Source organism: Acomys minous, assembly GCF_964271855.1.
Source record: "Acomys minous genome assembly, chromosome: 5".
In the NCBI taxonomy this organism is placed as follows: Eukaryota; Metazoa; Chordata; class Mammalia; order Rodentia; family Muridae; genus Acomys; species Acomys minous.
This window is the reverse complement of record NC_140494.1, coordinates 110,862,524-110,875,142: the sequence shown is the minus strand read 5'-3', so window position 1 is coordinate 110,875,142 and position 12,619 is coordinate 110,862,524.

Sequence of the window (12,619 nt, the reverse complement as noted above, 5' to 3'; positions counted from 1 at the left end):
GCCAGAATAGACCAGCACCATCTGGGGATGTGGCTGAGGCCCAGCAGCCCTGCCCTAGTCTCCACTGGGTCAGAGGAGGCCTCAGACCTTGGAGAAGAAAAATTCAAGGGCAGTGTCAAAGAGTCCAGGGCCTCTTTGGGAGGCAGGTGGGGGTGGGAGGCAGTGGGAACTGGATATTGCCCACCGATACCATCTTGGGTGGGAAAAGGAAGAAGAATTTTTGTTCCCCCAGAAGGCTGCACCCTACCTGGGAAGAAGCAGTACCCAAAAAAAAAAAAAAAAAAAAAGACACCCGAGGACCTGGCTTGAGGCCACGGGTGCATATAGCTCAGGGGTTTTGTTTCCACTTTATAAATGGAGGGAGGTGAGGAAAGGAATTCTTTGGCTGAGTAACACAATACTTCTGAGTCCAGCCCACCAGGCTGGGCCCTGGGAAGAGCAAACAAGCGGCCTTCCCTGTCCTAACAGGTTTGTGGACACACACACACACACACACACACACACACACACACACACACACACACGGCAGGCAGGCTGGCTGCCACTTACTGTGCTGAGGTGTAGATGCTAGAGAAGAGGCTGGGGAAGCAGATCGCCTTCCTCCCTCCCCCAGGTCTAGGGCAGAGCCTGATAAGGCCCCATCTGCCCCCAATCCCTTGGCACTGACTTCCCTGGCTGGCCCAGCCTCAAAGATGGTTCCCCGGGACTTCCCAAATGCCTCCCACCCAAGCCAAAGGATAGAGAAATGTACATACGGCACAAGTCTCACAAGCCAAGGACAAGCACTCAGACCACTTAACAAGCTCTAAATGGTCAGATCACAAAGAAAAGATACAAATAATCACCGTCCCTGCTGTGCTTTGCAGAGGGCAGGTGGCCTGCAGCTATTTCTGTTCTTCTAACAACCATTTCATAGACAGTGAGCAAGAGGTATCAACTGAAACAATAGCCAGGGATTGAGGCCACGCTGCCCTTGTCTACCCTCACACCTGCACAGTCGCTACCAATCATCCAGGCTGGTCCTCTTTGGTACTGGAAATGAACAGAATTCATGCTGGCCTTTCTCATACCAGAGGCTGTACCAGCTCCTGGCACTGCAGACCAAGGAGGTGAACAAATAAAAGGCTCTCACCTGGCAGGCCTTAGCAGCCTGGCCTGACCCTTAATCAGGGCAGCCAGTCCAGCCACAGCCCATCCCCAGCAGGCGCCCTCTCGCCTCTCCTGCCTGCCCCGCCCATCCACACACTCCTGCCCGGAGCCCTCCTCTTGCTGTTTGTTTTGCTGAGAGTTTCCGTTGGCTCGCGTGTGGGTGTTTGTTGTATTTCTCCTGCAGATGGCAGACAGCGTGCCCTCCCCAGCATCACCCCACCCCAAGGGCAGGGTAGCAAGCAAGCCCTGCAAGGCTGAACAAAAGCCTAGCAGCAGGTGAACAGCCCCGTCTGCCGGCGCCTTTTATCCAACCCAAGTCCCAAACAATATCTGTACAAAATTCCTTTCAACTCCCCCATCATCCGGAACTCTTTCAGCCTGGCTCTGGTCCTGCCGGAGCCCCCATCACCCTCCACCCTTACCGAACCAGCTGCTCCTCTGATGGGGCATGAGACACTTTTTTCTTCCTTCCACCCAGAGGTCCTGATAGTCACGGAAACATTTGGCAAAGACCTTACTGGTCACTGATCTGTGGAAAACAGAAGTGACTCCAGTCCTCAGAACTCTTCAGCAGCCTTTTAGTGCCCCTGAGGGAGTTCATCCTAGACCAGGGAATAGAAAGAGAGAATGTGTCTCGGTCCACGGTATGAATGCTCTGACCTGGATGTAGTCTGTGTTCATCTGGAAGAACAGCCTCGATCTCGAACCTCTTTCTCCCTCCTTCCCTTCCTCCTTTCCTCCCTTCTCCTTTCTCCCTCCCTTCCTCTCCCCTTCTTTGTCTCCATCTTTCACTCTCCCTCTCCCCTGTAACGGTGCCACCCCCAACCAAGAAACCAGCTCAGCTACAAGGAGACAAGGGACAGTGAGCCCCGATGTCCTCATCACCGGTGCCTGGGGGCGGAGCCACAACTAGGAGTACCCATGATCACCCTGCTCCCCAACACTACCTATCTCCATGGTTCCACTCAGTTCCGGGTGTTGATGGTGCACCACCTCAGCCTCACAGGGCTTTCTTGTCAGTCCACTGCTCTTTTGTGGTCTCTGAGTAACATGTCCTGTGGTTGAGGAGCCGAGTTCATTCTCCCGTCCCCTGTGCTGTTCTCTTTCCTGCAGGACCTCAGCAGCGCCCATTTTCCCCAAGGAGAGGAAGCTAATGACCATGTCCTGCTAGGCAATTCTGTGGCGACCTGCAAGAAGAGACTTGGAGATGCCCAAGCCAACCCTATTGGCAGGCTAGGAAGCAGCTGCCTCTTGGCAGGAGCAGGCAGAGGGGTCGTGCCAGACCACCCGAAGAGGCAGGAGTGCTCCAAAGACAACTTTGTGGATGCTGACACTGGGTCCAACAGTCTCTAAGTCTACAATTCTGGATTAGGCGTCTACTCCAGTTTGTCAACTTCTAACATACACACACACAAAAAAACAAGAACATGAGTTCCCCTCCACAGTCCCAAGACACTATGTGACACAGGTACAGGGCCAGCCTGCACGCTACCTTTGGCTCCTGTGACACCTTCACTCTTTGTATACGACTTCTAGACTTTCTAGGCCCGTCTCTAATGTTTCTATTTCTTTGAAACCTCCAGCCGGTTCAATTAGTCCTAGTTAGATGCTGAGTGCCTCTGTCAGGCGCTTCACCAGGGCTCACTGAATTCTACCAGGCATTTTAATAACTCCTGGACCACAGGGGTGTCTCGCTCATCTCTGTTCCCAGTCGTTGCCTCTTCTTCCAGAACCTAACTCTCCACATCGCCAAGAATGGACATTAAACAAATTATTTCCTTGATCAATATATCCAAGATTATCCCCCACCCACCCACAGCCTTTCTGATTGGCTGGGGATTGTGGTCAGACACTCAGAGAAAGGGAAATAAGAAAACCAAAAACATGTACCCATCTCCTTGGAAACCACACACAGTACCCTAAATTTCAAAAGAGAAAATACTGAATGATGCTACAGGAGATGCGGGCAATGGGCTCTGAGACCCTCTACACCCTCATTGGACATAAGTTTCCAATTATACTTTCACACGCCCCTCTGTCCCTAACGTCTAGCCATCCATCAGAGACTGGCTAATATGTGAAATATAATTCCAAATGCTCAAGCCCCTTAGCATCAGGAAATGCAGTCTTCCCCACTTGTGGTGCTCCATACAGCCTGACAGACATGTGTGACTGTCCCTGCTGCACGCTCCCCCCCCCTGGCCATGCAGCTAAGCCTCTGTGGTCAGGACCCCAGAGAGGCCTCGCCATGATTTGCATATAACCACACCAGGCCAGGCACAACAAAGCCACTCAGTACAGGAGAGTCTTCTCAGCTGAGTTTAAAGCTTAATCTCCTTAATACAAAAGTTTCAGCTTTGCTTTGCAGGGCTCTGGGACTCTTGCTAATGACGCTAAACAAATAATCACCAATTATCCCCCCCCTCCTGCCCCCCGAAGGTTTTACCGCATGCTTTGTGGCCCTTGCTGTTGTGGTTTCTGGGCCAAGCCTGCACCTGCGCTGTGAGTGAGCTCATTTGGACATACAGCAGGGCTCTTTAAAGAGAGCCAGACATAGGAACAGCAGCTGGAGCCAGGGAGAAAGGTACCAGACCTGGCACTACTGCTGCTTCTGCAGACAGCCCGTGCAGGCTGCCCATTACTCTTGTAGACCCTGCAACAAATCCCTGGGAAACACCTTCGGACCCTCCTGCCAAAACCCAGCTCCTTCTCTAGGAGTGGAGCATTTGTCCTCTTCCTGTGTCTACCCTTCACCCCCATGTTTCCCCTCCCGGACTCCCCCCACTTCCATTTCTGCACATGGACCCCGGTATCTCGGTGCACGTTCTAGGTCAGCTTTCCTGTTTGCTCCTCCCGCACTGCATCCTTAGGCCTTATCGGGTGAGCCAGGCTACCCTAGAATGACCACACCAACATCCTCAGGACTTTTTTTGTCTTCACCCCAGTTGCTCCTTCAGGGTGTTTTCAGAATAAACCAAGAGCCCCTGTCTCTTGCTTTGATGCAGTATTTGGGCCTGGGTACTAAGGCTTGTGGGTTGAGAGAAGGTGGCCTGGATAGCCAGGATTACCTATTTATACCTTAGCAGGCATCAAACAAGACCCTTTATTATGTCATAATGTTATAGCTCAGAAATCTGTTCAGGGCTCAGCTGGGCAAGCCTTTGTCTCTATTGCATGGATTGGGGGGGGGGGTGTGCCCTGGGGCCTCTAGTTGATGAGAGGACTAACCTAAGGGTCTAAAAGCATCTCCTGGTCACTGCTTCCAAGCTGATAGGGGTGGCTAAAGGCTTGGCTCAGCTGGGACCCCTCTCAAGCATGAATGTCTCCAGACAAAGGGAGTCTTTTACAGTACAGCAAGGCTCCCAGGCAGAGTGGTGAAAAAAAAAGAAAAAGAAAAAGAAACTGTACACAGAGTCAAATGACCTGGGTTTGGAAATCTCAGATCCTCACTTCGTAGGTCACTGGAGACATCTTCCCTAAAGTCTTGTCTGGAGCACTAGCCCCGAGAGCAGCACGGAACAGAGTTTCCCGGCCCTGCATACCCTAGTCCTGTAAATAGAACAGTACTGTTACCAGCCTATGTGTGCTGGACTTGGGTACAGCTGTCACGCTTTCCCCCAAAGACTCAGACTAGCATCCTACCCTTGTTCTGGCCTAGTCTGGCATCCCCAGTTGGTCTAGCACCTGATCTGCCTCTATCCCCTTGGCTGTCAGCAAGACCCTCGATTTCTTGTCATTGCTACAAGACCCTGTATTTTCTGGGTTTTATTCGAGGATGGGAGAAAAGGAAATTTGAGTCAATTCAGGACAGACACAAAGACACCACCCCAGGTAGATGGTTAATGTCCTACCCTTGAAGTCTCAAGCCAGATTTTCCTAAATGGCTGTAGTTGCATATCCTTTCTATTGTCAAGAGTTGTCACAATGTCACTTCTCTCAGGTTGTCTGGGCCATAGACACAGGACTACCATTGGGTGGGGGGATCTATTTTGCTTGGTCCTGAGTCCCATAAGCACCTAGCAACACTTGGTCAGACAGGCTTCAGCCGACCCAAGCCAGCTGCATGCTCCCTGGCCCCAGTCTGGAAGTAGCAAGCGTCTGGCAGGGAAGTCCTTGCTCTCAAAGTGGGGACATTGTGCAGAGGCTAGAAGGTGTCACATGACCTGGCTTCAGAAGTCCCAGAATCTCATTTTGTTGGCCATTGGTCATCTTCCTCACATGTTAAGGGCATAGACAACTTTTTTTTTCCTTCATGAATAGGTTTTGGATTTTATTGTGAAGCATTTAAGCCATGCCAAAAAAAAAAAAAAAAAAAAAAAAAAAAAAAAAAAAAAAGGAATGAAGAGTATCATAACAAGTATCCAAGTATCCACACTCTGACTTGAATAAAAGATTACCAAATGAAGTCTCAGGGACCTGAGGGCTTGAGGAGAGAATGAGCTCTGCCCATTTTCATGAGGGAAGGAAGAAGCTCTGATGCAGAAGAGAGAGGCAACCCCGGCATTGATGGTGCCTGCTCTAGTCACACGGGGAGCACTGGTTGGCTGCTACAGCTTAGGGAGATGGTCTAAATTGGGGCACAGGATGTGGAGACCGCAGCACGTTCTTTCTTTTCCCTCATCCAGAGTCTCCCCAGATGGCATAGTCTGAATTCGTGACCAGCTCCTTAGCGATGCCCAAGGCCTTGAGTAGCAACCATGTCCCTACATTGGTGTTATTTGTGTCTATCTGTCTCCCACCATGTGGGCCTCATAACTATACTTCACTGCTTTTATCTCACAAGTGCTTGTCCAAAGTCAGGGCTCTGTTATTGAGTTGAAGGTGTGAGTTACTCTCTGAAACCTCCATGGTGACTGGGCAGGAGCTAAAGAGTTAATAGGAAGGAAAAGGACAGGTGGGTTGAAAACTAAAAGGCCAAAGTATAGCCACCACCCAGACCCTGGGTTCTAATGTTAAAAGGAGCCAAAAACTCCTTGGGGGAAATTGTTGAATATCTTGAGATCTTGTAATGCCAAAACAACGTAAAGAAGTGGAGAGAGAGAGAGAGAGAGAGAGAGAGAGAGAGAGAGAGAGAGAGAGGAGAGAAGTAGGCCAAATGAACCCTCAGCCAACTAAAAGAGTCTTTAGTGGTCAATATGGGTTGTTTTGAATAAACAATAGGCAATAATACTTTCAGTTGAAACCACTAAGTGGCTCAATAAGAAGCAAGACCTGCACACAGAGTCCCACGCAGACGTAGTCTGTCCTCAAGAGTTGGAGCAAAGCTCTCTACTCAGAACCTTGGGCTTCATGCACAGACTTTTCTCTTCCAACAAGGACAGTATGGAAAGGGAGAAACTTGCAGTGGAGAGATCCTAGCAGTCAGACGACCAAGGGCAACATGAGTGGGCTCATGCCATGTTACTAGCATGTGCCTCTGCTGAATTAGGAAAAATGTCACTTTATCACTGTGGTCTTCTAAAAAAAGAAACCCAATAGCTCCAGTCCAATGCCTATAGAACTTTCAAGTAAATGCTAGCTAAGGCCCATTCTACAGAGTACTTATTGAGAATGTCGAAAATAAGGAGACCCTTGAGAAATGTTTACAGTTAAAAGAGGCAAAGACATGACTAAATGTAACATATGGCCCTGAAATAGGCGAAGCAGTGTGGACTTCCATTAATATGTTTGCTCAGTAATTATAATTACCAGGAGTGAGGTACATGGGAGCTCAGTGATATTTTCTGTAACTCTAAGATTTTCTTTAGAGACGAAGCTTATCAAAATACATATTTATTGTCATATTCCAGACAAAGCAAAGGAAAGAATGCCCTAGTCTCAGTGGATTTCAGAGTCATGGAAGTCAGGAAGTCTCCAACCTGCTGAGCTAGTATAACTCCAGATAAAAATCAAACTGAGTGAGCCAGCCAAGGACAACACCATGAGCCTGGGAGAGGGCAGTGCTGGGAAATAGTAGAAATGAAGAGTTGGAAGCCAGGTGCTTACAGCTGATGCACACCTTTAATCCCAGCACTCAGGAGGTGCAGGCGAATGGATCTTTGTGAGTTCAAGGCCAGCCTTGTCTACAGATAGTGTACTAGGACACCCAGGGCTACACAGAGAAACTGTCGCAAAAAAAAAAAAAAACTAAAAAGGAAGGAAGGAAGGAAGAAAGGAAGGAAGGAAGGAGTGATAGTTGAGTCATGAGGAGATATAGCAGGCCTGGCAGTGACCAACTATCAGACAAGTTGCGCAAAAAGACAGGGCCCACCACTAAGCCCTCTCAGGAGCTTCATGCTAGAGAGGGAGTCAGTGGCACAGGTGAGTCTGCAAAATGGTGCTGGGGCTAGGGGTGTGGTAAAACCCCAGATGCGTGAGTGTGGCCACTTGTGTATGTATTCAAAAGAGTATCTTCCTAAACCATCCCTATTTTAAGAGAGATACACATGACTAGTTTATTAGAGGGAAAATGAGAATAAGTAGGAGGGGAAAAAATAACTCAGGGAAGGGATCCTGCCAAGACCAGCGACATGAGTGTGAATAGCTCAGACATTGAATGACAGGTGTGTGTGTGTGTGTGTGTGTGTGTGTGTGTGTGTGTGTGTGTGTGTGTCAGGGGTAGGGAAGACAGAGTAGGAAAAGAAAAAAAAAAAAAACTAAGGGACTGAGAAGCCCTTAGAAGTGTGATGGCGGGGCTGGACTTCTTCCAGAAGTCCTGAGTTCAATTCCCAAAAACCACATGGTAGCTCAGAACCATCTATAATGAGATCTGGTGCCCTCTTCTGGCAGGCAGGCACACATGCAGGCTATACATTATATACATAATAAAATAAATCTTTTATTTTTAAGTGGGGGGGGGGGCAAAGTGTGGTGGAATTGGACATAATTTGTCTCAAAACAGGAGGAACAGCACTAAGAATGCAATAGAAGAGGCAGATGTGGGTGAAGGCAGACAGGAGAGCACCGGCTCTGCAGAGGAGGAGGGGGCCGGTGGAAGGAGGGAGCATTCTCGCTCCTATCAGGAGACACCGTTCAGTACCTCAGGATCCTCTTACAATCCCACTGTCCCACTCTCCAGATTAAAAGTAACTGCTGAGGTTGACTACACAGAGGCAAGGGGCATCACAGAGAGCTGCCAGCCATGATAGGAATAGGCTGCCATGGCTCCAATAGGCCAACGATGAAGAGCCTAGAAAAAGGCTTTACCACAGGTGTCAGAACAGGGGCACTTGCACCTATGTCCTCACAGATGGGAAAGGTTAGGGAGATGAGTCCGTGTCCCGCTACCTGGGAAACGCAATGCGGCTGGGAGCCAGAGCGCCTGGGCTCTTTTTCTCACTCTGCCTCCCCAATAATGGGGGTTTGCCTCCATTTCTTGCAAGATAAAATGAGGTGCTTTGTCATGTCTATTTCACAAAGTGGGCCTGTCAGAAGGGGGGTGGGGGACTTAATGTTTCTTACAAAATTTCACTACTTCAAATACAGCACGAGAGCCACTGGCCTATCTGAGATCATGTCAGAAATGCACAGTCTCAATCCCCATCAGAGCATTCCTTTTTAAAGAAATCCTGGAGCCATTGGCTAGCATAGTAGAGTTTTTAAGAGAATTGTTTTCTTAAAAATACACAGGCGTTCATCTTAATTACCATTAAAATACTTGAGTAACAATTCTGTCTCTGTCTCTCTGTCTCTGTCTCTGATTGTTTCTCTCACTGTCTCTCTGTCACTCTCTGTCTATCTCTGCCTCTCACTCCCTCTCCTCTCTCTTCCTCTCCTTGCTCTCCCCTCTCCCCCTCCCCTCTTCCTCCCCCTCCCCCCACCCCCACCCCCACCCTCTCACACACACCTGCAAAAAGCACTGCCTCTCCTTCAGACTACACGTGCCATGGCCAGCTCAACTGCTTCCTGCAGGTTCACTGTGCCACCTAGCGGCAAGACAAAAGCAGGCTAAGTGAGCCACTCAGGAACAAAGTAGCTGCTAGGAATCAGGTGCCTGTCAACCGGCACTCACAGGCTGGGGGACTCTGCAAAGCAGTGGCTCTACAGGAAGCTACTAGACTGGGTGATAGTGACCACTTGTTCCCAGTAATCTACATTTCCTCCTCAAAGATGTCTCTACGAGAAACCTTTCCTTCTATAACCTGTTAATTCCCCTTCCAGCCCTGACTGCAAAACAGCATCTAACCATCCTTCTGAGCTTCTAGGACAGTCTTTTAAGTGTCACCATGCCAGAAAAGAGCCTGGAAAATAGAAAATGCACAATACAGGCTGAATGAATGACCAAAACTGATTAAGTGAATGGAATGCCTTCAAACTGGGGACACTTCTGTGGGTGTGGAGGGGGCAGATTGATAAAAGCAATCAATCATAAGTCATTTGGAGGGAAAGTTGGTGACTAACACAGAACAAATCAAACTACATCCTCCTCCTCTTCATTCCCTTCTTCTCCTTCTTCCTCCTCCTCCTCCTCCCCCTCCTCTTCCTCCTTCCCCTCTCCCTTCCTCCTCCTTCCCCCCTCCTCCTCCACTCCTCTTCCTCCTTTTCCTTCTCCTCTTCCTCCTTCTCCTTTTCCTTCCCCTCCTCCTCTTCCTCTTCTCCTCTTCCTCCTCTTCCTTCTCCTCTTCTTTCTCCCCCCTCCTCCTCCTTCTCTTTTTCCTCCTCTTCCTCTTCCTCCTCCTCCTTCTTTCCCTTAGGCCTCACTGCAATGGGACACAGTGAATTTTTCTGAAGGCATACCTCACAAGGGGGCACTGAACCTGCCTTGGGTTTATGCTTTTCCAAATCCTTCTGGTCTTTCTGGCTTGACTGAGTTTCACAGCAGCCATAAGGAGAGCTGGGCGGTAATACCCAGTATCACTTTTTATATATAAGCAAAAAAAATCAATAAAGTATCCTATTTTGAAAGCCTGTGTTTCTCAAAAACACCCACTGAATGTTTTCTCTGGGCACCACCTGGTTACACTAGGGAGTCTGGCTGCTTTGTGGCTTCCAGTGATTTCCTGGACATGTATTCTTTAGGAACACTTGAATGGTGTCACCAACCTGTTAAAACGGGATTTCGGTCCAGAATGAATCTCCAACTTTTCCACTGTAAATCTGAGGGAGAAAGCTAGATGATCTGGAAGGCTCCCTGTGGGTCTCTGAGCATGTGTTGCATAGCAAAGGCAAAAACTTTAATCCCACTGCATCTCTCCTGTAGGTTTTGCACACAGAATGCTTAAACAAGGCTGACTGTTTGGCCTTGTAAAAGGAAAGTTCTGGAACAACCTTTGTCTTCACTGCACCCAATTGCAAGAATGCTGCCACACATTGCTCTGGGAGGAAAGGTACGAGAGAGAGAGAGAGAGAGAGAGAGAGAGAGAGAGAGAGAGAGAGAGAGAGAGAGAGAGAGAGAAGCCCTAGATTTGCATTGTCTGGGCCAAGGCTGCCCGAGGACCAATAGCTCAGATTTCCCCTTCATGAATTATTCAGACAATGACAGCTAGTGCTGCCTCCAGGCAGAAGCTGCCCTTGCCAAGCCCAGATCGCCCTGTGCCTCTGTTGAGCACCCTTATCTTGCCTTCTAATGCCTGTCACATTGTGTCTGTCACATTGCCTCCCCTATCTCTCCATCTTTGCCTGAAACCTTTCTTGGTGCCTCTCTTCCCCCACCTCCATGTCTATTTTACTCACTGCTGCTGTCACCCCTGCCCAGGAAATGAAGGCTCTCTTCTTTGGGAACACCCCAGGGGTACAAGCCCTCCTCATAGCTATCTTCTGTTTCATCCTCCAGAGCCCCATGTGCCTGGTCAGAGAGCATCCTCAGGCCTGCCCAGGTGAGACTGGCTGTGCAAAAGAAGAGCTGGACCCACAGGGATGCCAAGAGGGTAGGGACTTAAACTAAATTTGTACCAAAGGAGTTTGTGGGTAAAACGGAGGACAGGGGACAAAAGAACAGCTGTGAGGGGAACTGATGACCGCATGACACCTGGGGGAAGAGGAACCCTGGGGAATCACAGTGACTGATAGCTCCTGGAAGTTATTCCTGTCAACCCCTAACTCCACAGGTAGGCTCTGCTCTAGGCCACCACCTGCCCCTTGTCCCCCTGGAACTTTCCTGTCTGAAACGGCTACCCACAAGCCCCCTTTCTGCCACCCCTGCCCTTCGGAGTTCTTCAACCCCTGGCATGGCCAGAATGCCTGTTTCCCCTGTGGCTCTGAGGCCACCCAGCCAGAGGAGGGCAAGGACACCTGTGTCTGCCGGAGACCTGGGCGGGTGTTCCAGGTACGTGCGCGGACAGTGGGACCCAAGGGCAGGGCTGTTTTTGGTTCCCAGTCAAGTTTAGCTCAGGTGTAACCTGACCAGTGTAGGCTTGGGTTTCCAAAGGATTTGGGAGTACGATTGTAAAATACAGGGCTAAACTTGTTTCACTAAAACACTGGATAGTGTTTTAGTGTCTCATAGGACTACTAAAAAGTATTCATAACACACCAGAAATTCAGACTTAACTAGGTGCTCTGTGAGGTTAGTTGGTTGGTTACCTAGTTAGTTAGTCCGTTTGCTTATTTGTTTGTGAAATATAGTTACCGTCCTAGAAGGAGATGTCCTCAGCTACCATGATCACTCAAACACATCCTTACCCAAGCCCTTCTGGCCTGAATTTTTTCCTGTAAGCCAGAAAAAAAAAATGTGCATGTACATCCTTCTATTACTGGAATTCTTCTGGTCTTTTTTTTTTTTAACTAAAATGGTAGCACCAGCCAGACCTTTCCCAACTCATGCCAGTAACCGTGCCCCCCGTGCCACGCCAACCCCACTTTGGCTCGCTTCGCCTCTCTTGCCCTCAGAAATGCTCACGCTCCATCACCAGCATTAGCCAGCCAGCCTGACACGGAATTATTCTCACATATCCTTACTTTCAGCCCAGTGATGCTCAGTGCCCTTGTCTCCCTGGCTATGAAGACACTGGTGAGCCAATGGGCTGTGTCCAGAGGGAGCACAAGAACTGCAAGGATGGAGCCACTTGGAACCAGGAGGGGCTATGTCTGACCAAAGAACAATGGCGTGAGCACTGCACCAATGAGGTAGGAGGATGCGCAGAGACCACACCCATCCCCCCATCCCCCCCCCCCCCCCCCCCGCACCTCCTCTCTACTATTCCAAGCCCAGGCTGTGTGGTTCCACCAGGCCCTCCCTGGAAATACAGAAGGCTGTACTCTGCAGTTGGACCTAGTTCCTATTTAAAAAAAAAAAAAAAAAAAAAAGCTAAAAACTAGTGAGGAGCCCCTCCTCCAAGGAGGTATGCCTAAGAAGTCTGAATCTTTGCTCAGGTGTGTCCCACGCCAGGAGATGCTCATGGCTATGACCCTAGCCTGGGGATCTGCTTATGCTGGGGACAACAACCAAGTGGAATGTGTGGACCTCTCTGCTCCGAAGGACAGAGACACGTCCTGCGGCTCAGCTGCGCTGAGGGCATCCCACAGATCACTGTCACTGAAGGCACCGGAAGCC